We start from the raw sequence: 24,801 nt of genomic DNA, 5'->3' as shown, positions 1-24,801 counted from the left end.
TGTTGTCCACATCCTGGAAAGGCACAAAGCCCCATTTCTGAATCTTAGTGCTTTGATAAAATAATATTCACTCTAAAAAGGGTTCAGTACTTCCGGCAGCTCCCAGGCCTTCAGCAAGGACAGGATATATTTGTGTATGTCCTCTTCGATGTATATGGAGATACAATTCTGTGGTAATCTTCACAGCATATCAAAATAGCCTACTATTCTTTCACAGTCCTTCTTTGACTTGGATTTGGGGGCAAAGACCCCAGTGTCTCAGCAGGAAACTGTATCTTTAGACTCAAGGTGAGTTCCTTCCTAAGCTTCCATAGAGGCTATTTTGTGTCCTGAAACATGAAGATTTAAGCCTTCTTTACCATCAGTTCTAATATGCCCTTATTCATATGAATCTTCATAATTTTGAAAATCTACCTCATAAAGCTTTTAATCTCTTTTGATACCTTTGTAGCACTCAAATTTCAGCTGAACCATGGGCATGCAAATAAATATGATGCCCCTGGTGACTCTCTCATGGGCTTCATTGCATACTTACTTGCAAAACACAAAGTTGGTTCTGTATATTTCTGAAACTCTTTGTTAAAACAGTGAAGGTGTTTCTTGCTTTGAAAGCACACACAAACAAAACCTGCTGCATACTGGCAGCCCATGGTGCTACTTTACTCTTTTGGCTTCAAAGAAGTCACCATTCAAAAGATGAGTTCGTTGGGCTCACAGGAAGAAAAATACTTTTACTAAGGAAAGAGGTATCCCATTTAAGGAAGCCTGAAGGACATATGTTTACTGAGTGGAAAAAAAAATAGTCTAGCTTCACTTGTGAAAATTAGTGAGAGTGGTACTCTGCTCCATAGCATTGTTCTGTTTACAGTGATCTTTTCATGCAATGGCCACAGTACAAGGCTTAGAAGGAGTAGACGCAAGATTATTTTGATTTTAGCATGCTGCTTATCACACACTTATATTTTCTGTCAAACTTGATTCACAACCAACCAGAGGTGTCACATGAGATCAGGCAAGGGAAGAAGGCTCCTAGCATTCCCCCCTTTTCCTTTCCATAGGGCACAGCACAAGGAATGGCACTCTTTCTTTTCAACAGATTACACCAAACTTGCATGTTATTACAGCTCCACCACGGAGCATATGCTTAATTTCCTGTGCATCCAAAACATACCGGGGCTGAGCAATACAGCCTGCAGGATTTTCTCACATACCAAGACAAAAAGGAACCATGTAAGTTGTCCAACAGATGTCTGCTGTTTAAGATATGTTTTTAATCACAGAAGGACAAATCTAATAAACTGAGAATTTTCATTATGCATTTCAAGTTGTTGTCTCTGGTGCCTACAATGGCATTGCATATCTGTTGGGTTTTTACCTAACAGCAATGATTTAGAAAAGAGACAAAATGAGTGCATCCAGAAGTCACTGCTATTCCCCTCATTAGTATTTCGTTGGTTTAGAAACAGGATAAACTAAAATTCATGTGAAAGAGCATATATATGCCATATTAGATTAATAAAATTAATGCCCTAGACTTCTGAATCCCCTTAACTTTCATTGATGTGCCTCTCTCTAACAAGTTTAAACATTTTTTTCATTACAAGCTGACCTGCAGAAAATGAATCCATGCTTGAGTTTTAGACCACTCTGTCTAGCTTGTTTGCCAAAATAAAAGTAAATAATACTAGAAAAAAATTATATGTGCTTGAAGCAACTTGTTCATAGCATTATTGATTGAACATGACACCTCAGAGAAGGCAATATGTGAAGAACTAAAACTTGACCTTTAGTCATTAATATAAAACTGTATTCTACATCATAATCTGCCAGACACAACACTAAGTAAGGACAAAAGTGTGTCCTTAGGGAAAGAAATTGCAGCATCATGCATTATCAGAGCAGTGTAAGACTGTAGGGACAAAAGTGTATCATTAGGGAAAGAAATTGTCATATTATGCATCATCAGAGCAATAAAATGAAGGTATACTCAGGTTTTATTCTGTAACTCAAAAGAAGTGATTTTTGGTAGTCTTCTAAAACTCAAGAATTATTTCTATTATTCTTAACTGAGCTTTCTTCTCATTTTCACTTAAAAAATGAACATTTTCTAAGCAGAAAATACCTGAGTTTTTCCAAACACAAACATGGTCATATTTCATATCCACCACCTCTTGTCACTGCCACTGGAAAGGACAAACTGTATCTGCCAAGCTGTAAACTGGACAAGAAACTCAAAATGGTAGCATGAAGACAGCACTGGCACCAATGTGATACTAAAGGATTTTATACGCAGAGTGGTTTTTTCATCTTTTTAATCATAAATTAGAACTGTGAGAGGCTGGCGCTGTTAGCAAATAGATTCTTTCTGTTAAACTTTATTTTTAAATCTTTTGCGCTCTACACAATCCCTAAGCAGAAGACCAAAAACAAACAGTAGAGGTAAGTGCTACTGACCACAGAAGTCCCACAGAAGCAAAATATCTACAGGTTTTAAAAACTGGTTATGAACAGTGTTGCGTTTGGGTCACACAGAGCATATTTCAGGGACTACGATTCTAGTGCAGTTCAGCACACATTTAACAAAAAGTTAAGTTATGAAAACAGAAATCATTGTATGTTCATCATTCTTAAGTTAGTTCTATATGCTAAATGATGGATTTCTGTAGCCATTGCCCTCTTATGGCCAAAAGGAATTCTATCCTACTGCTGCTTTATTTTCTAAGTGGTAATTCATTGCTGAAATATTAAAGGACCCATAACGGCAGTAGAGCATCATAAGAATTAAATTTCCCAATGTGTGGGTACTCCTAGTCTGGTAATTTACTACAAACGCCCTACAAAATGGCAGGAATTTCCATTGAACTGGTTCGATGATGCTACTGGAGTTTTCACAAACTTCAAACTTTTCACATGACATTGTGAAATCCCAAAAAAATGGCTAAACCTCCCACTGCATGCTATAGTCTCCTTTCTATTTTTGTCTTTGTGAGGCTTATTCTTAACTGAATATTTTACTTCAGCCCTGGACCAACTGAACAGTTCTACACTTCCACTCAAAAGAAAAAAAAAGGCACATTTATTTTGCATTTCGATTCCCTGGTAGTGCACCAACACTGACACTCCTTGATGCTGCAGGAGGAGTGGAGGAAAGATGATTGCTTCAATTCAAACCATGTGACAGTCTCTAGCTGCACTGGTGCCTCTTGCTCTGTTCAACAGCCTGATTTCAGAAGACTGTTTGAAGAAGTAATGCAATCCATTTGCTGAGTTTCTAAATAACGAGAGCTGACAGCCCTGTGCTGCAATAGCTGTACATAACACTGGTGATGAAGCTTTACTCACAGCATTGTTATCACAGGGGAGAGGGCAGTGAACCTTGTTTTTCAGCAGCTCCATGCTCTTGAATTCATTGTTTTTCTTCCCTTGTATGTGCTCCTTCCTCAGTAAAGTGTGAGAAGTCTGCCAAAACAGCAGCAGAACATGAATAGTGCCAGAGCGGACCAACACTGCTGGCAAAGCCGTGACAGCCATGCGTGGCACCTGAGAGCCAGCAGAGCTGTTTCTGAAGGTGAACTGGATGGATGACAGCCATGCTTCAGCACCCAGATTACACAGCACTGCCTGTTTACCTGCTTGTATTTTTCTTTCCCATGTTCAGGTTCTCACATGACCAAGGGAGCAGATTTAAATTCAAGCAGGAACATGAAACAGAGTTAAAGAAGGTAAGGACTTGCACCTTAAGAACACATGCAGGAACACTGTCCATCAATTGGGCAGACCCTGATTTTTTTTCAAGACCAGCCAGGCACCAAGCCAGGAGTTAGTGTGCATGTACAGCTCACCAGGTAAGAGCAGACCTGACACCAGTGCACAGCAGTGTGAGGGCAGACCAAAGGGATCGGGGGAAGCTTTTGTGTGCAGCTCCTCTTGCTAGCCAGGAAAAACAAAAGACAAAGATTTCTCTCCCTCTCCAGTGGTGACAGAATTCAGGGGACCTCTATGGCTCCTTAACATTGTGTGTTTATTTTCTCCTGTTATAGGACTTTATTTTGAAAAAGATCTATTTCCTAACTTGGCAATGTGCTACTTTGCAGCCTACACTCATCCAAAGGAGCTTTCGTTGAAGCAACAGCATTATATGAGAAATCACAAGTGTTGCTATGAAATAATAGTCTGGTAAAGAATGGTGAATTAATTCTAATGACAAACTAGAAGTGTTTTAGAGGATTGTAGAGTAGTGTGTTCTACCTTTGACATTTAAAATCTATCATTTCGTTAGACACTGCAAAATACAGAAGTGGACTGTCCTGCCATTTACAATTTAGTTTTCCTGTTCCACTGAACTGCAGTATTTCTACTGTCTCTATACAGTGCTTTAAGATTATGCAAAGTCACATTTATCTGGAAATACTTTTTGTTATCCAAATAGTTTAGATAAACTGCAATAACACCAGCGATCCCTAAATGTTTCCAGAGAACATGTTGAGTACTTCTCACTATTCAAGAAACAAGGTCGCATGTCTGGTTCAATAAGACCCCAGGCTTATGGGCTGCCATCTGCCCACCACACCAGTTCATCTGGCACATCACCACTTTCTAATCACATAAACTACTTCAGTGCTTGGTGGCTGCTCTAACCATCTTTCCCTTCACTCTCTATGTGACAATATGCCTCAGATTTGTGCCTCAAACTATGCATGTGTCTGCCAGCCCTGCTGTCCATGCAGCAAAGAGCTCCTTTGTGATCGAAAGGCAGGTCTGCAGGTGGCTCCAGATGACAGAGTGGAGGTTAGGCACCAATGACACATCCTACAGATAGAGGTACTCCCAGGATTCATGCAAAAACAGCTTTGTTAAAACCCATAGGCAAAATTATTTTCCTCAAAAAATGTATTTCCTTTGAAATTGTTTTGACAGGAACTGTTTTGATAAGGACCTCAACAATGTGTATAAATACCTGTAGGGAGGACACAAAGGAGGTGGAGCCAAGGAGTTTCCAGTGGTGCCCAGTTAAGGACAGGAGGCCACAGGCACAAACTGAAACACAGGAGGCTCCCTCTGAACGTCAGGAAATACTTCTGTACTCTGAGGGTGACTGAGCACTGGCACAGGTTACCAAGAGAGGTTGTGGAGCCTCCCTCACTGGAGATACTTGGAAGCCTTCTGGACATGGTCCTGGGCAACTGGCTCTGCTTGAGTAGGGAAGCTGGGCCAGATGACCTCCACAGGTCCCTTCCAGACTCAATCCTTCTGTGAATCTGCAATGAGAATTTGAAGGAAACTTTAAGTCCATTCTGAAATCCACCCAAGACACATACAAACTCTACAAAGAATTTGTGTACAATCTTGATGCTCATTGATTGCCCATCTAAACCAGGAGTGGGACAAAGTGACTTACTACATCCCAAAACAAGTTCTTCTCTTGCAAGAGCACATAAGAAAGATAGAAACAATTCCCTGCTTAGGGTCTTGAGACTTAATTCAAGTGCTCAGTTCATGAATGATGTTGCAGACAGACATAAATTAACTCTCTCTGCTCTCCAGTGAGTAGAGAGACACAGAGGTTATACACACTGAGGCTTTGCTTTCATCATGGAGTAAAGGTTTGTGTTTTACCATGGACTGCACAATTCAGCTCAGTGACATTTTGCTGCTAGAAAAATCAGAAGGAGGAGGCACCATGTGGGGCTTACCTAGCTGGCAATAAAAACTACAATTATGTTGTCTCCATGGAGATTCACTGCAGACAGCCAAGATGCAGCAGCCAATAATTATCTGTGGGATGTTTCTTAAGTAGCGCAGAAAGATTGTACATCCTATTGTAGGATGGCTAGATAACAGGACAGTAAAGGCTGCTGTGAAAATAAGCTGAGAATTAACCTTTTGCCAGGCCCCAGCTATGATGTCCTTACAAATTCGTATCATCACCTTTGAGACTTTGCTGGCCTTCTGTGACTTTCTGAGCAAGAGACATCATACACCCACCTCTTCTCCTGTGTCATGTACTATATGAGAAACAAGGCTGGGATTGCTGATGCTCACTGGCTCCCCATCAGTGACTCCCATGTAGAAAGACCCAGGTATGCTCTGGTAACTTCCACTTTCTGCAAGAATTCTCACCTTAGCTAGATATACTAATGAAACTATTGTCTTCAAAACTGCTACTTTGAACAACTTAGAACTTCCAGAGTTTAAAAACAGATCAAACACTATGACTCTAAATCCTACTGTAACTCAGACTAAGGAAACCTCATTACCTCCAGAGCTACTACTAATTGACAATAGTGTAAGAGGAAAGACTAGTTTCTAGCTGTAATTAGAAAATGTCTCTCTTGTTGGGAAACATCAGAAAGCTGATCTCAAAGATAGAATTTTTTTTTTAATCCAGATTAGTCCCATGAAAAGATCTGCACACATTTGTCCCACTAACATTTTGATGGAGCAATTCAGACATTGCAACAGTAATGTTTTTTGACCTTTTAATCAATTCCATTTTGCAACTACTCCGTCTGAGAACCACAGGACTCATTCTCTGGAGTCAATGGAAACTTTCTGTCAAATAACCATCTGCAGGAAGAGACAAAACACATAATGACAGGATAAGTTTGTGGAGAATCTGAAAGGATTGAAAAAATAAATCTGGACCTGAAAGCAGATGAATTAGAACAAAGGGACCCAAGAAAAATGTAAGGCAGCAATTAGGGCTAGAAAATTAAAAATACTGAGGAATGTAATCAAACAGGACAGTCTAATCAATGAAAAGCATGCCACTTGCTCTCTGGGTAATTGCATCCCTCCCCTTTTTTGGTTTGGTTTTTTTGGGGGGTTTTTTTGTGGTGGTAGTAACAGCCCATATTTAAGATAATTGCATTCCCATAAAACTCAGAAGTCTAGGACTACTATAATTTAATATTTGTCACATGGGACTTCGTTCTCATTCTCCTGAAGTCAATAGCAGCTGACATCATTTCAGTGGAAGCAGGGTGTCGTGATTTGACACTGGCCCAGCACCGGGCACCCACAAGAGCCGTCCATTCACCTTCCCCTGCCACAGCTGGGCAGGGGAGAGACAGGAAAAAAAAAATTAACAAAGGCTTCATTAGTTGAGATAAGGACCAGAAGAAAATACTTCAAGGGCAAAACAGGCTTAACTTAAAGTTGCAGAGTGAATTTATTACTAACAGCGTCAGAGGAGGATCATGAGAAAGTAAAATAAGCCCTTAGAACACCTTTTCCCCCAGCCCCTTCCTCCCTCCCACCGACAGCGCAGGGAGACTGGGCACGGGGGTTTGGTCAGTCCAGCACCGAGATTTCCTCCCGCTGCTCCGGGAGAGGAATGTTCCCCTGTGGGGCCGTGGGCTCCCTCCCACAGGAGACAGACAGTTCTCCGTGAACCTCCCCGGCGTGAGTCCACTCTCAGGAGCAGCAGCCCCACCGCCCCTGCTGCAGCGTGAGCCCCTCCCCCGGGCACACAGCCCTCCCAAAACTGCTGCGCCGTGGGTCTCTCTTCCACGGGGTGCAGTGCTCCAAGGACAGGCTGCTCTAGCCTGGGAGCAGGGCCCTCTCTCTCCACCGGGTCTCCCACTGGATCACAGCCCCCTCCAGGCATCCACCTGCTCCAGCATGGGCACCTCCCCCAGGGGCTGCGGGTGGATCTCTGCATCCCTCATGGATCCCCAGGGGCTGCGGGTGGATCTCTGCATCCTCTGTGGATCCCCACGGGCTGTGGGTGGATCTCTGCATCCCCCATGGATCCCCACGGGCTGCGGGTGGATCTCTGCATCCTCTGTGGATCCCCACGGGCTGCGGGTGGATCTCTGCATCCCCCATGGATCCCCACGGGCTGCGGGTGGATCTCTGCACCCCCCATGGATCCGTGGGCTGTGGGTGGATCTCTGCATCCCCCGTGGATCCCCAGGGGCTGCGGGTGGATCTCTGCATCCCCTGTGGATCCCCAGGGGCTGCAGGGGCACAGCTGCTTCCCCATGGCCCTCACCATGGCCTGCAGAGGCACCTCAGCTCCGGCACCTGGAGCACCTCCTGCCCCTCCTTCTGCACTGCCCTTGGTGTCACCGTGTTGTTTCCCTCACGTGTTCTCATCGCTTCTTCTTCTCTGACTGGAATCCAAAATCTTGTGACTTTGTTTTGATTTTCCTTTTAACTATGTCATCACAGAGGTGTTACCAACCTCTCTCATTGGTGCAGTTTTGGCCAGCAGCATGTCCATCTTCATTGGCTCTGCCGGACACGGTGGAAGCTTCCAGCAGCTTCCTCACAGGAGCCATCTCAGTGGCCCCCCTGCTACCTAAAACCAGGCCGTGCCAAACCTATACACAGGGAAAAGTGGACTTCTAGCACAAACTTCTAGCACAGCTCCATGATCTTTTGTCTTATTGCCTTTCCCTAGAAGGAAGAATTGTCTGATCACACAGACACCTGAGCAGTTCTCCCCAGTAGTGTGTGCTCACACATCTCCTGTGCATCACACCCATCTCAGTCTGCTGGGACTGCCACTTACACAGAAGTGGTGAGGAGACAAAAGCTAAGTATAAATCTTAGAGACAAGTAGGACAGAAACATTTAAATCTACTTATTAAACAACTACATCAGTGGCTGCTATTTGCCAGTTCTTTATCTCTGGTGCGTTTATCCAGAGAGATGGATTTAATCCCTTAGAAATGCTCCTGATCTCAGCACCTGAACCAGAATTTAAAGGTGTGATTTTCAATCAGGTTATTTAGTGTAATCCAACCAAAACTTAAATGCAAAAATGATAATTTTATTTTTTTTATCTACAGCTCCCAGCACTGTAGATAAAACCTAGATACAACCTTTAGGGGAAGATGCATTTATGTTTGGTAAATACATCCTACACACTTATTTGTTTTCTCATGTGCTAATAAATCATGCTAGTTCAAACACTTCTGCAGTGACACAACCACTCAAAGAGGAGCTAGACCAGTACAAGAGCAGTGTTTTGTGCAACCTTTAGGATTTCAGGTCCAGTAGTTAGAAAGAGTTGTAATTATTATAAACCCCAGCAGAAACACACTCCTGAGTATACTGGGCCACTCTTACTGTACAACAACATCCAAATCTCCATGCCTATGATCAAACACTGCAACAGAAAATCAAGTACTAATAACAGGGATACTATTTGGACTTACCATATTTTCCTGGCTAGCAGACTAATGCCATTGTCCTTATGGAAAATTATAGAGGTTTAATTAAAGCTACCATGTTTTAATAATGGACTTCTTTAATAGAAAAGCTGTTTTGGAAAAGGACAGTCAGTTTAAATGCCAGTCTGTGTCTGGGACCTTTATAAAGTTCTTTTATACTTAATACTTGTAGCCAAAACAACAATCAAGCCTTTGTTAATAATCTCCCTGCAACAGAAGAATAGCAGTGAAACTGTAGAAGTTAACTCTTTTATTCTATATCCTATTATTGATTCCAAATTCAAAGCTTTTTTCAGCTATAGCAAAATAATAACCTTCAGTGGATGGTATACCTCCACAGAAAGCAGTCAGAATCTGACCATCTAAGCCAAGATTTGAGTAATCCCAAACTGTTTGCAGGACTAATCAAAGTAGGCTAGAGAGAGAAAATTACTACTGGCTATCCTGATTTTAAGAAATACCTGTCTTAACAACAGTATTATATGCTATAATCAATATACTGATAGGTAATTAGAAATCAGTTTGTGTAAGACTCTAATTCTGAATGATAAGACAGTATCATTGGGATACAAATATGCTGAAAGTTAGGGTGATTCAAAAATGTACATCTGCAACTACCTGGAGACTGACATACAAAAGGCTCCAACATCTAGAAACTCCTCATATCTCCTGCAGACTTTCTAAAGCCTGCTTGCCCTAGAACGAAGAACACTGTGCAATACCACTAAGTGAAATTAAAAGCAGTTTCAATCTCTGCTTCCTATCAACCAGCGATTGTTTTCACTTCAGTTTATCTTAATTTATTTCCCTGTATCTTCTCTTTTCCTTGGTCTCCCTCTGTCTTTCATTCTCCCGCCAAGAATGGAGAAGACTAATTTTATTTTAAATTTACTTTTTGATAGAAAATTGCTTCTCTCTGCTGTTCATTCCATTCCATTGAACCATTCTCATCCTGATAGTCTGACAATATAGTTATTCCCATACACTTCCCTCATGTGGGATTGTGTTTTCAATCAGTCTCCCAAAAGCACTGTAATATTTACTAGCACACATTTTGTCACACATTAAATGTGTGATTGTATTTATATTCAAGCCTTTTGCACATACACATCTATGCAGACCTTGAAAAATATTGCAAGTGTCTTTCCTCAGCTTTTTAGCAATTTGACCCTTTTGGTGTTGCCTGCTTTAAATCCCAGTATGGCTCTGTTTTCATCCATATCGTTATAAAAACAGAAGAGAAACCTTAAAATAACCAGATGCAAAACACACCAACCAAAACATTCCTCTAGTTAGTTGGAAGAAAAGCATTGAGATACAGATAGGTGGATAGATAGATAGATAAGTAGATAGATAGATAGATACACAGATTCTGAATTACATCTTAACTAACTTTTATTACCATCCCTATTAGCAGTATGGTAATTTATTTACCTTGAAAAGAAGCAAGGTGATTTAGTCTCTGGGGTATTTATAGATATCAATAATATTAACAATTCTTTTAGATAAACTTTTTTTAAAAGTTAGTCTTAAATGCAGTCATATTATATGTAGGATTTATGTGAGGAACGCACTAAGAGCAAAATGTGACAATAAAATTATGTCAATTGTTTAAAATAATTTTAAGTTAAACTGAAGTTCCAGTCTGATGACTGTTTGTTCAGTCATTCTTCCTTAGCTTTCAGAACAGCAGCTCTTCACAGGTGGGCAGTATACAGGCTTTAATATCTAGAAACACACAGAAGAATTGTATGCAAAGTAAATAGAAGTCAATCTCAGTGGATGCCACAATCTAAATTTTAAAAAGTACATATTTCACAGCATCTTTTAAATCTTCCCCAATCCAAAGAGAATGTAGAGACTTGATTCCAAGACATAATAAAAGAAAGACAGCTTTAATGAATAAGCTTAAAATCAAGTTCTTAACTCATCTGATGGGTTACTGCATCCTTTGTAGGACTTTGGATGAGCAGACACCACCTTGCTGGAAGAGCAGACACCCAGAGTGGGTCATTTGGTTAGGTAAGTCTTTTAAAAATGTGGTCAAAACATAACATTCAAGAAACAGGGCTGCCTGTATATAGACAGTGCTGCCAAGTTATATAACAGATATACACAGAGCAGCAGAATGAGCACATTTGGAAGGCACAGCAAAATGGTACTAAATTGTGCAAAGCTATTAGAACTGAACTTTTGCATTCTTTTCAGATTACTGAACCATGCATGGCTATTCAATTTTTTTCAATTACAACATTGTGCAGAGCTATATATTTCAAAGTGCTTCTCTAGGAACTAATATATAGTTCAACCAGGGTGGTATCCACAGTGTCACCACCAAGGGCAAATGGATAAAGTTACCAGAGGGAATTATTCTTTTGTGGCAGGTTGATTTAGTCTTTTTAAATGACAGCAGCTGAACAATCAACTCTTATTTGTTTCTGTTACTAATAGGGAGGTGTTAGGCAGGTCAGCCTTGCAATAAAGATTTTCTGTGAGAAGAAACTGCCAGTCTTGATAACAAAACTACAACATTGATAATGGTAAGTAGAAAGACCAAGCAGTCTCTGAAGGTGTTTGAATCCATCATTGAAAGTAATCTATCTGCTGTGTTTAGGGGCATTGCTTTAGTCAGCAAAACCAATATTTATTTTCCTTACAGTTAATCAACTCTAAAATTAATTTGAGACTGATGTTTGAGAACAGAAACAGGGACTCCAAAACCAAAGGGATTTGTAGTAAGTGCATATAACACTAAAAATAAGCCCTAATAGCTAGGTATTTGAGAGAAATAACTTACCTCTATTTACATATTGGAAAAACAACCATAATGTTGCATACAGAGCATGCAGCGCAATGCCCTGCCCCTGGGCCAGCAAATATCAACTGGCAAAAATAAACCTAAATTAAACTCTCTGTAGGATAATCACAAACAGATCATCAAGGCAGTGGTTGCCAGTTCACCAACAGCTTGGGATGAACCTTAACTCTAATTGAACTTACTGTAACCTGGAAATTCCCAGTCCTGAAGGCTGAGGTTGCTCCCCAGGAGCACCGAGGCTAGCTGTGCTGCACGGCCTGCATGGAGGGAGGGAGGGAATCCAGCTGCTCTGCTGGGGTCCAGCATGCCTCATCCCTTCCTGCATGGATCGGGCTGCAGCTCCCATCCAATGGCCATGAGAGTGGGTATCAGGCAATGTTTCTGTGTGGGAGCACTGTGGGGCCAGCAGAAGTTCTTCAGGTGAAACCAAGCTCATGGAAAAGCCTAGCAGCCCTGCTCAACTCTCAGGAGCAGTCCTCTGAGCAAGGCTGGGCCTCAGAAAACCTCACCCCATGCTAGCAAGTTGAGCCAAATTCCTCCATTTCCTTGGCCAGTGGAACCCAAATTTGTCACCATGACACCGCAATTCGGCTGCTTGGTCTATGAGGAACGCACCTACCATCAAAGGTAGTCCTCAGACCACTTCTTACCCTGCAGGGAACATTCCTGTTACCTGAAAATGAGTTCAAAGGCTACAGCTGGGTAAGTCCCTTGTATTTCCAGTGAGGATACCCTCTTGATGTGGTTGACATAGTTTTGGTCGAGTAAAAGATACTTTTTCCCCCAAATGCAATTACAAATTTTGTCATCATCAACTTTTTACTCATTTATGCCAAGAGACCCATGTGTTTACATTTCACCTGTTGTTCCCTCCAGCCTTTCCTGAAAGCCCCAGTCTGTCATGACCCCATCTCCACACTGTCTACACCTAAACTGAAAGTGTTACACTGAAACTGCCCTGCAAATAGACATCGAGACATTAAACACAGAGTGGTGTTTCTCAACCTGTGTTCTCCTTTGTTTAGAAGTTTTGTACCTACTTCAGACTCAGAGGAGGCTCCTGCATCATGTTTGATGCAGCTATGCAGTTTGGCTGAATAGCAGCTCTTGGCTCTGTATTCAGTCCTTGCCCTGCTTATACCTCCAGCCAGCAGTTAGCAAACTCTTTCCAGATTAATTTATCTCCTTGCCTAGTGTTCAGTGCTCCCCTGAGGAACTGCCCTTGTTTAGTGCCACTTTCATCACTCCCCCTCCTACCTGCTGTGCATTCTCCATGAACACTTCCAAACTCTCTCCAGGTGATGGTAGTTTCTCCAGATCCTAACCCCCCCTTCCAAATGTCAGGCATCACTGGGACTCAAGATTGCAAAAAAAACAAATGACAAGTCTTGGGCTTCACCTGCCTTGGGATTTTCTGCCTTTTCTTTGTAATAATTTAGATTCACCAAAATATCCACACAGGCATCCTGGTTTTTCTCCAGAAATTTCTTCTGAGGTCTGCCCAGCAAACTCTGAATACACTTCCATGGGACCTATTTCAGACCAGTATTCCTCTCTCAGGTTTTTCTTCCCAATATTGATGTGGATGCCACCTGCAATTGCTCAGGGCAAAGGAGATATTGTTAAAGAACTGCTTCATTCCATTAAATCAGTTTCTAACTGATTGCAAACCGAGTTTGCCCATCACACAATGGGCTGTAGCAAAGGCCACCATTCCCTGTAACCACCAAATGTTCTACCACCACAGTGACTAATGGGGTGAGGTCCTTTCCCTTTCCTGCCTTTTGAGAATAAATGTTCCCTGCTCTCATAAGACATCCCTGTGTTGTGTATGTCATTCCATCCAGGGTTAGCTGGAACCTGGGAAGAAGAAATGAAGCAGACATTTATTTAGGAATGATGCATTCCTCACACATATTTCTGAATGGTGTGCACAGAATCTATTCTGTTTTGGCATCCTCCTTTTTTTATTTTTATTGTTTTAGGTGGTTTTAAAACAAAGGCTCTGTTTGGGGCTTGAAAATAAATGACATTTCAGTGAATCACTTGCGAATCCTAGGTCGTGCCCAGGACTTGAAGGATTACATCAGGCTGGAGAGTGTTGGACTATACTGGGTTAAAAAAAGATGATGTGAAAATCAGTTGGGCTTAAATGGCTGAATAAAGAGAATTGTATTATTCACATCCATTTTAAGAGCCTGGCCTTACTGGACAGACTTCATTCAGAGGGGTTTTAGAGGTATGGTGGACAGAGCTCAGTTATAACAAATGGCACAAGCAGCAGAGGCTGAATAGGCATGGCCCAACATGGTGATCCACCATTCCCTGTCTGCTGAGCTGTGAAGCAGGAGGGGCATCATTTCTATTTAGTGGTTGTAAATAAACTGGCCAAAGTGAAAGAAAACCAAAGCCAAAAGTGAAAGTGTAGGATGAAAATAAGATATAAATAGTGAGAACAATTGAACACTGGAGATTTTATTGCTTGTTAATGGATATAACAAACCCAAATATGTGACAGACTAGAGTATACCTGATGCTTAATTGTAGATCCATGTACTTTCCAAAGGCTGGGAAAAGCCACTGTAGATGTATAGCACTATTGTAGTTTTTCTTTTTAAAGCAATTGAATTGCACCATGAAGAAATGTTAACCTAAAAACTAAAATTTATAACAGAATTAATAAACTAAATTTATACAGAGAAAAGAGTGTCAGTCTGGGAGCTGAATTTACTGCAGTCTCCTAAAGGGAAGATCTCTGAAACCAACCCCAAATTTCATTTAAGTATTTCTGTCATAGTAAAGTACTTTACAAGGCGTTACCCCATCCAACTGAAGTTCACATACAAATGATGTAATTTGCAGCAACACTTAAAGGAAAAACATAAGAAATTGTTTCAGAGGCATTTTATGAGAGCCTATGTATCAGAAATGCAGGTGATAATAACATACTGTAATTGCTGCATGCTTTTCTGAAATTCTCAAGGGTCAGTAAAACACTGACCAAGGTGTGACAGCATAGCGAAGGTGTCACAAGGCAAGCTCAGGAGTAACTTTACAGTGCATTAATCATTGTCTTCCCTTAAGGAACAGAGCTTTCCTCCTCAGAGCTTCACACAGAATGACATTGTTGCCTGTAAATGGGACTTTTTGGAGTGGCTACAAGTAGGAGAGGTTAATGAGCAGACACCTAAATGCTGTTCTTACCATCCCTGATCATGAGATCATCTTACTGGATTATCAATTCTTTTGTTAATTTTTCAAATTAGGCTAGCACACCAATTTTTTTTTTAATTAAGGTTGACAACATGGCATTTATCCCATGTAGAATGGTCTTTTTAAGGTCTGCAATATGGACATTCATTCTTCTCAGTGAGAGTTGTCACTGCAAGGACTCTTTCAGCATCACCCCAATAAAGGAATGGTCAAATATTACTCAGAGAAAGGTGCAGCAGGCCAGCCTAAGCCAAGCCTTCAAAGCACAGCTCTCTGGCCTTCCAAGAAATTCCCTGTCTACAAAGGAAAAGGATCACTGCTGTTTCCCAAGAGGGAGACCTTCCTCCCACTGCAGTTCCAGGGGTGCAAGAGGGAAGGAATGAGAAGGGGGGCAGGAGAAGCACTCAGGGTCCGTAGGATATAATGTGCTTTGGGCTCCAAAAATCCATAATTTGTCCCTTGATTCCAGTCTCTCAATTCATATCTGTAATTTCCATGAGCAAAATGTTTGAGATATTTGCAGTAAGCTCTTTTTCACATTTGGCTATTAAATTAATTGACAAAAAAACATCCAAATTGCACCGGATGCTTCCTCAACATGCAGTGGGTGTTTCTGAAAAGGGACACCAACTTGCTGTACTTTGATGTATAGAACTCTTTCCGTTAACACTGTGCTTCAACAGTGATGAATACATTTTATGGCTGGCCTACATGAAAAAGACTTATTGTTACATGAACTGTGCAAAAGAGAATACGCATTTCTACCCTCTGTGCTTCACTAAAAAGACAAAACCAAATTGGTTACATGCCTTAATAAATGCAAGAAGGTATTTAATTCTAAGTAATTCAAAATCTATACAGCAAAAGGTCTGGAAAATCATCACATAAGGTACTTCAGAGCAATATTTACATAACTGTTAGAAACTGTATATTGTTTATAGAAATATTCCTTTGCCACAGAAAACTAGCTCACAGCTAAAAACCAACTGAAGGGAAGTTATCTTAATTTGTCTGGGTTGCTTTTTCTTTTAGTATTGCCTTTCTTTTTATTAATAAAACAGATCTTTCCTGGCAATTCCTACTTCTGTAATTTATTTTTAAGACTACCAGACCTGTAGTCTGGTAGTCTTAAATAGTTATCCAGGGGTTTAAATAAAAGGAAAATGATCTCTGTGCCACTGAAACAACACAAATTTGTGGTCTGTGATACAGCTTTATTGATTGGAAACTCTCCCAAAGCTAGAATATGAATTACATTTCATTTTGCTAACTAGAGGCAATAGCCAAGATTAAAATAATCAAAATTAATAATCAAAATAATTAGCTAGATTTAAAATCATTTAGGAGAACAAATTCCAAGTTTTTTGATCCTAGGTTAAACATTAGTCTGTGATGTCACACAGGTTGAACAAACCACAGTCATGAAACATTTCACTGTTTGATTTTTTTCTCCTAGCACAACACATTGGCTTCCCTGGAAACTGCAGCACGGAGCGTGATGTTGTGTTCCTCAGAGTGAGGAAGTGTTCTGATTGACTGATGATCATTTTAATGTGCCACTTTAATCTAGTTAAACCACAGGGCTCAGGCAGAGCAGATGTTTAGTGTGTGCCTAAACTGACAGCCCTATCTCCTTTCAGCAAAAAACATCGACATTTCTATTCCACTTCCAGAATCTCCAGATACAGTATTTTAGGACACATCGACCCAGGCTGCAGCTAGGACATGACTGCATTCCTAGAAGCAATTAGATACAGTTTTCCTCATCTGGGCTTTGAAAAATCCCAATGCAGGCATTTCATTATAAACAAACATCTGGTCATGTCTCAGTAACAAAGAAAGATAAAGTGTTTTTGACAGAACTTTGCCCTCTGGTCAAACTTTGCTTTTCACCGGTGTCTTTCATTTATTCCTTTTGGAAGACTATTTGCACAGGCCTCTAACAGGATGTCAATAAGCAGATTCACTGATATGGAGAAAAGTGATTCAATATTCTGAGTATAGTTTTTAGAGCAAAGAAGGAAAATTGAGAGCCTGTAATAAACAAAAAGCAACATAATTGAGTACACCAGATCAAAGCTAATATGACATAGTAACAAGGGTTTTCTGGCTGCTTTCAGTGAGATCTAAACACAGTTATTTTCTTTTATTACAGGACAAAGGAAGGCTTCAAACATTAGTAGAGTGCAGCTAAAGTGCCATCCCTTCACTCTCTCAGCCATACTCTCTTACCATGCACATCAGAAGTTTCTTTCCTTGTTAATCACAGCAAAACAAGTTGGCACTTCAAAGTTCAGAAATAAATCCCATCTTTGCACGTTGAACTTTACATTCACCTTTTTGTCAGCTGGACAGGTATCTCAGAGGTCTCTGGTGAAGCTGAGGGAAGACACACAAGACAGCTACAGCCAGGGGTGCTGCTCTGACCAGGGAAGTGTTCTTCCATATATTAGTCCTCACCTCTGCTGCCTGAACCAAGAAATGAAAGGTAACCATAAGCCTCTGATTTGCTAAAAATTGTTCATTGATACAGCAATGCAGCAAGTGCTGACATTTTACTGACTCTCCTTCTTTATTATGTAGGTCAGATAGAAACCACAGCACTAGGGAAAAGAAAAAGAAAAAGAAAAAGAAAAAGAAAAAGAAAAAGAAAAAGAAAAAGAAAGAAAAAGAAAAAGAAAGAGAAAGAGAAAGAGAAAGAAAAAAATAAAAAGAAAAAGAAAAAAAAGAAAAAGAGAAAGAGAAAGCAAAAGAAAAAAGAAAAAGAAAAAGGAAAAGAAAAAGGAAAAGAAAAAGAAAAAGAGAGAAAAAGAAAGAAAGAGAAAGAGAAAGAGAAAGAGAAAGAGAAAGAGAAAGAGAAAGAGAAAGAGAAAGAGAAAGAGAAAGAAAGAGAAAGGGAAAGGGAAAGGGAAAGAGAAAGAAAAAGAAAAAGAAAAAGAAAAAGAAAAAGAAAAAGAAAAAGAAAAAGAAAAAGAAAAAGAAAAAAAGAAAAAGAAAAAGAAAAAAAGAAAAAGAAAAAGAAAAAGAAAAAAAGAAAAAAAGAAAAAGAAAAACTACTAAGCACAAAAGTTTCTCTGTTGAATATGCCTCTTTGGCTGCTTTCTTAACATCTATGTATAAATGCAGCCCAAAAAAGCAGTCTTTTTAATGCAAGTCCGTACTCTTCATGTCCCATGTGTTTGAGATATACCATCACATTTTGTTCGCTCTTTAAGAAACAAAGCAAACAATCTGCAGTTGCAGGTAGGCTAATGATAGTAATCAAACCAATCTCTGATAGGTAATTCTTGGAAGGTAAATACATTCCTCTCAAAACAGCAAATTATTTTCTTTGCCCACCCTTCTCCCAAGAGAATGGATAACAAAATTCTTGCATTGGCATGTTGTATAGATTTCTCTCCTGGGCTCTCTAAACAATACTTTATAAGAGGTTGTCCACATGTACTGCAAATACAACTGCTTTTACAACTAAGCTACTACCAGAACATAAATGATAAGCAAGTTTCTTACATGTATTCCTGACACTTTTCTTTAGAAAAAACAAATTTTGCTAACAATGAAAACTGATATTTTAACAAGAGGTGATTCAGCCTTTTGGAGCTCAGGGAACATCCAGTTATCTATAATATTACACTGGTCTGCAGGTTAACAGCTCATATTGAACTCTAAGTGACTTAAAATAAAACAGCTTCCACAAGCTCCTCTGCATAAACAGGAAGAAAGAAAAAAATCCACCTATCTACATAGACTGAGGTCCAGTACTTCCCCATAGGGTAATGTCCAGTCAGGATTTGGGGGTTCAGCTAATTCTGCACAGATGTCCACTCACACAGTGAATTAACATTAAAGCTCATACAGTAGCAAAGCAATTTAATTCCATGACTTGGAGTTATTATTCTCACTGAGCTGGACTTGGAGACCACGAATGTTAATACCACTGCAGGGCTGGTTGCTCTCTGCCCAGATGTGCTGTTTATCTTTGGTATCTAGCACAGCACAGAATATGGAGAGCTGACCAGGCTCAAACAAGCAAACACATGGGGAAGAAAAGCAGCTTGGCTCCAGCAGCCTGGATCCCTGCATTTCCTGTATTCACCCCTGTGCTCTGGCAAAGACCTGGCTGAGCACAGTGGTGTGGGAGATCTGACTACGGCACATCAGATAGCGCATTTCCAGCCAGTTGTGGTAGATCCAGATTACTGCAGTGTGCAACATCCTGCATCACCTTACAGCCCTCTGATGTTACACTGATGGGCACCAGCTGAGAGCCTCAAACTTGCCTCTGCAAGCCCTTTTATGTCTGTAGGTATGGAGGCAGGAACACACCTTCCATCACCACATCCAGCACAGCTGACAGCAAGTGCTATTTCCTGTCTGGAAACACAGAGGCTATCACATTAGTTAGCTAAAGCTGTAAAGCTCCAAAATTGCAGCCAGACATCAATATGTCCTACAGAGGGTCTCAGGTGTGCAGTAACCCACCTCCACCGTTCCTGAAGCACGTAAATGCATTAATCCATAGGGCTGATCCACTCCTGAAATAGCACTGCAATACCTCCATTCCCATAAACTGTTGCAAACTGAATTAAAATGCAGCTGCTTCAGAATGCTGTCTCAAAGAGAAGAATCTATTTTTAAAAGGAAAACATACTCTTTCCAAGCGTATTCTACCCACATAAACAGACTTGTAGCCTCGAAATTCTCCCTTCATCTTCGTTGATCTGTTTAGCTGTTCAGCATCTGATCATAGAGCAAGTATCAATAAACTTCGGAGCATTCCCTTGAATTGTTTGCTCATATCTTCTTAGTTTATGATCATCTTTCCTAGCAGGCACCATAAATTAACCTGCTTTTCTACTAAATAGCCCATCAAACTGCAATATGCCCAACAGGGATTACCAGACCTATAGCTACCTCATCTTGTCTGAGCATCTTGTCTGAATGGGTTTCTTTTGCCCTAAACAGAAAGCCCTGTTGAAAGCCTTATTGGGACAAAAAGTCTTCACACTGTCTACTTTTGTCACAGCTCTGCTTGGACAGAAGAAACACCACCAGGTGAATGGGGGTGAATGATCACTACATCTTGTTCTTCCAAGGGCTCCTTTTCCTGCCAGGGGAAGCCTCTTAAAGCATTCTAGCTGTATCAGACTTGCCATCTGCCTCAACAAGCTAGCCTTTAAATTAATTTGTCAATCCATCTACATCAGCAACATTTATTTCATTAATTGGAAGAATTAGCCCTTTGTAGCAAGTTGAAGGCTGTGAAGCCAAAATATACTGTACTTTCTCCCAAGTGACCCAGAGACCCTTGGATGAACTCTTGGGGTGACATTAAAATGAATAGTTATATTTAAAAAAATAGCGTTTTAATGTTTATTTAACATAGCTAGCTTTCCAAAAAAAGGAACTTTCAACATTTTTTAACATCTGGTTGCCTTATTTTTTAGTTTGTTTCTCCAGTGGTATGAGCAGAACGTCTTCAATTTAGAGAAGACAAGTCTGTATTCTTAGCCACATGGATGCTCTCAGGTTACAGGCAGAGTGGAGGAGGAGAAGATATATAAATTCCTTTAGAAATTATTTTAGGACTGAGCTATTAAATTTTAGAGGGCCAAGTCCTACTGTCCATTATGCAACTGTGATCAGCGAAGCTTGTCTGGAGCTACAGTTGTGTGCACAATACCAGTCACACCAGATGCTGCTGCATTTTAAGCATAAGAGTATTGTATGAGGAAGAATTACAACAGCTTGATAGAAGAACTAATTTGTTCTTTTCAGTGTCATGGATGCTATTTTGATTGAGAAGGTGTGTTACCATGAACCTCCCAAGCACACAGGCACATATACATACATACTCCTTTGTACAAATATATTTATAGATAAAATTACAGCACCAGATACATTGGTATATATTATGTGTTATACATGCAAGTTATACACTGTGTATTTGAGAGTCTTAAACGTCTCTATTATCACTAGATCCTTAGAGCATCCCTGGGATTTCTTTCTCCATATTTCCTTGGTTTGTGATCCTCTTTGCTAAGATACCAGAAATTAACCTGCTTTTCTAATAAAGAGCTCACCAGGCCTATCTGTAATAATCAGCTCTCTCATACTACATGATATTCTCCCACCTGCTCACACAATACTGAAATCATGCTCTTAAAGCAGCCTAAAAGCTCATGTTCACTTAGGTGACTACCAGGAGCTCTGAGACTTTCAGGATCACCCATTTCTAGCATGCAGAAATCTTCTATGAAGGGCCTTCTTCTGTGTAGATACAGACCTTTGTATTTACAGACCTCACACCTGTCTGTGATAAAATTTCTGTTCTTCCAAACATACCCTTATCAAACAGTCCCCTCTGATCTGCAAAAAGGTCCTACCAGAACAAAACATCAAAATAATTTGTTTAGCAATGACTTTATAATTATTTACAAATAACTGGGGAAAAAAACAAGTCCATTGTATAGCACTGGACTAGCAATCAGCCAGACTGATTTCCTGATTAAGAAATACTTTTCTAACCTTGTGATAATGATAATCTGTTTATAGATATTCTTAATCCTTGCAATATGGAGTGCTTATGACTCCTACTAATTATCTCAATCTAATTTATTAAGTAAGAAGCTTGTCATCACATTTAATTTTGGCCACAATATATGAAATTAGATTTAAGCAAAATCTTCATTGACAGCAATTACTTTCCAATCTATAGCTAATTGTATGTCCTAAGAAGATTTTAATTTTTTTGTTCAGAAGCAGTACCAGATTAGCCTGCCTACAGTTACACAGATAATTATGCTTATTCTCCTAAAACACAGCCTCCCGCAGGATTTTATTTTTTATTCCTTAGAATTCTTCTGATGTTTCAGAACTAACATTTACACTGCATTCCAGTAAAATAATTTAAATGAAAGAGCAGCTCCATCTCTCTGAGAATCCCAAGGCTTAAATTTGTTGTTGTTCTGTGTAAATTTGCATGGAATTTCTCCAGGAGCCCATTCTTGCCAGGTAGTATGACATTTCTTCATAGTCACCAATAAAAGATGTGTAGAACCACCGGCTTTCTTGCTCAGTTCTAATAGCTTGGGTCTCATTTTTAGAAAAGAATTAAAATTCAAAAAATACATTATATATAAGGCCTAAACATCTCATATTACTATTGACAGTTAGAAATCAGATAAATAATTTTTATTTTCTATTGTGAAAATGAATAAACTCTGGTGTGATTACCTGTGATAAGTGATATCCTTCATGGCAACTCAGCATACAATGCAATAAATTAACTTGTGGCTGGTTAAATTTCAAGGTAAGGCTAGGGTATTTGATAAACACAAAAAGCTGTTTATTTGACATGGAGTCTGTTGCCACTGATGTTATATATTCATAGTGGAAAGCATTCAATAACTTTTTTTAGAGGAAGGGAAAAAAATCAGTATAATTCAGGTTTGAAAGTATTTTGCACTATCTGTCCTAGCTCTCCTACATTCAAGTTTTCAAAATGCAGCACAATTTTCTGAAATAATAATATGCGCACATAAAAATGGAATCTGCTCCCCTATGCATGGAACAACTTGTGAGGCCCTGAAATTCATGCAGGCAGGCAATGTGAGCCTGTTCCACACTATCTATTTTCCTGCATCAGAGAATCATAGAATTATTTAGGTTGGAAAAGACCTCTGAGATCATCAAGATCTAATATTAATCCAGCACTGCCAAGTCCACCACCAAGTGCCCACTTTGGATACCTTCAAAGCTACTAAAAACTAGTGAGAATTGCTGCTTAAGTGATGTAAATAATTAGAACTAAATAGAATAATCATTCCAAAGTAGCATTTTCAAAGTGTCTGCTCTTCATAGTGAGGTGAGGAGTGTTCTCAAGGAGGAAGACTCATGGAGCCAAAAGGGAAACTCTTCATGCCTCTGGCTTGAGTGGGCTGGGACAAAGACCATTTGATATACCAGAGGTTTCTCATAGAGGAAGCAGCCATCTGCAGGCTGGCATGGTGGAAGCAGAAGTTGTATAATGACTTCATCTGTGCAAAGAAAATGGCATTTTACTGCTAGCTGGACCACAGAGCAATACAGCCTTGAGATGTACTACCTTCATTCAGGATAAGGGTTTAGGGAAGATGTTCAGGAGTTCTGACACCATTGCCTCTGACAAGCTGTGACCCCAGCTGTGTTGTTAAGTGGGAAGAGAAAAGTGAGCTGATGTTTTACTAACAAAACAAGACAACCCAAAGTATTGTGGGATATATGACCATACATAACTTTAAATATTATATATAAAGTGGGTAAAGTAAGCTATAAAAGGACATGTTTAAAAAATTATTCTTTGAAATTTTTCGTCAATGTGACTAACATCTGTTGGTCATTTTGTCCGCCAACACAAGGAAGTTCAGAATATGAAAGAGGTAATGAACTGTGAGAAAAGCTTTGCTTTGCAAGAGTGTTTCTTTGATTTTCTTTGTCAGAATTGTAGTGGCCTCTGACCAGTCACAAAATAACAATCATTAATTGGGCTGTTTTTCTTCTCAGCCTTATCTTGCAACCAGCAGAATCATGTTCTCCAGCCCATCCTCATCCATGAGCAACGTAGTAAATGCTGCCTCAAGGAGAACCCACTTATAGCCAATATCTATTTAAGGCCTGTTATAATCTCTCATCTGGAGTAACAAAACCCAGGTGTTCCACATAGCAGCTGCTTGTCACCCTTCCTGATATCTTGGCAGGTCTGCAAGTGAGGAGAGATCTGAAACCTTGTGCAGACATAATACATTTCATTCCCAAGAAAATGAAACCGTGCTTGGAGTTTCCCTAAGTGATTGTTGTAACAGGAGACATGACACTGTCAGCACCTGTGTGGGAGCACCATTTGATGGAAACTGGGAACCTTTGTGTAACGCAGACCCAAGCCCCAAAAGCCAAATGTGATCAGCCTCCTAAGAATAAAGTGTTTCTTCCTCAAATCACTGCTTTTTGTGGGTGCTCTGTCACCTCTAAGCTATACTAAAGAGACAGAGAAAATAGTGCTCACCTGTGCTAACTAATCCTACTATTTGCACAGATGCCTTGATAGGGTGGATGAAGCATCTGAAGGAAAACTGGTCTTTTATAGAAATATTCCTCTGTTAAAGGCTGAAGATATTCACAGTTTTCATCTATCATTTTAACTCACCACAGTGTCAGGGCTACTCCTTAACATCCACAGGGAACCTCCATGCATTAGAAACCCAAAGCAAGTTATTGAGGTCCTTCCTACCCCTCCTACCTCTGCCTCTACTGCACATTGCTGAGCTGTCGACACAGCTCCTTGTGTGGTCTTGAAACTGATGCTGTTCAACAGCAGCCAAAAGAGAGGGGAAAATCTGCTTTTTTATTTATATAAATCTGGCTAAGAGTTTTTATTTATTTAGAGTGGACTTTAAACTGTTATTGACTCTAAATAAATAAAACACGTCATTTTCCCTCCCTACTGGTTGCCACCAAGCCATGTGAATTCCAAAGACCACACAGACAGCAGGGGCTGTGTGGTAACGTGGGGATTGATGCAAAGGGAGGCAGCCCACCAGAGGCTGGGGA

At 40.1% G+C, this 24,801-nt stretch overlaps 2 long non-coding RNA genes across 2 annotated transcripts in view; both read right to left on the bottom strand.

Annotated features, from left to right (window-relative positions):
* Positions 1 to 7,061, bottom strand: part of LOC121675852 — a 51,195-nt gene extending 44,134 nt beyond the window's left edge. Inside the window, exons 1-2 of the long non-coding RNA XR_006020251.1 lie at positions 4,958 to 7,061; positions 3,343 to 3,459 (exon numbers count right to left, since the gene is read on the bottom strand). This is a non-coding gene — a long non-coding RNA (uncharacterized LOC121675852). The remainder of the gene's footprint in view (positions 1 to 3,342; positions 3,460 to 4,957) is intronic.
* A 949-nt stretch (positions 7,062 to 8,010) lies between these two features.
* Positions 8,011 to 24,801, bottom strand: part of LOC121675913 — a 71,737-nt gene continuing 54,946 nt past the window's right edge. Inside the window, exons 9-11 of the long non-coding RNA XR_006020277.1 lie at positions 17,446 to 17,682; positions 14,531 to 14,658; positions 8,011 to 13,592 (exon numbers count right to left, since the gene is read on the bottom strand). This is a non-coding gene — a long non-coding RNA (uncharacterized LOC121675913). The remainder of the gene's footprint in view (positions 13,593 to 14,530; positions 14,659 to 17,445; positions 17,683 to 24,801) is intronic.

The sequence above is a fragment of the Corvus kubaryi genome, unplaced genomic scaffold, assembly GCF_017639235.1.
Source record: "Corvus kubaryi isolate FWS band 111438036 unplaced genomic scaffold, C.kubaryi_AGA036_p1.0 76, whole genome shotgun sequence".
In the NCBI taxonomy this organism is placed as follows: Eukaryota; Metazoa; Chordata; class Aves; order Passeriformes; family Corvidae; genus Corvus; species Corvus kubaryi.
Note: the sequence above shows the minus strand (reverse complement) of the source record. Positions and strands in the feature narration are given on the sequence as shown.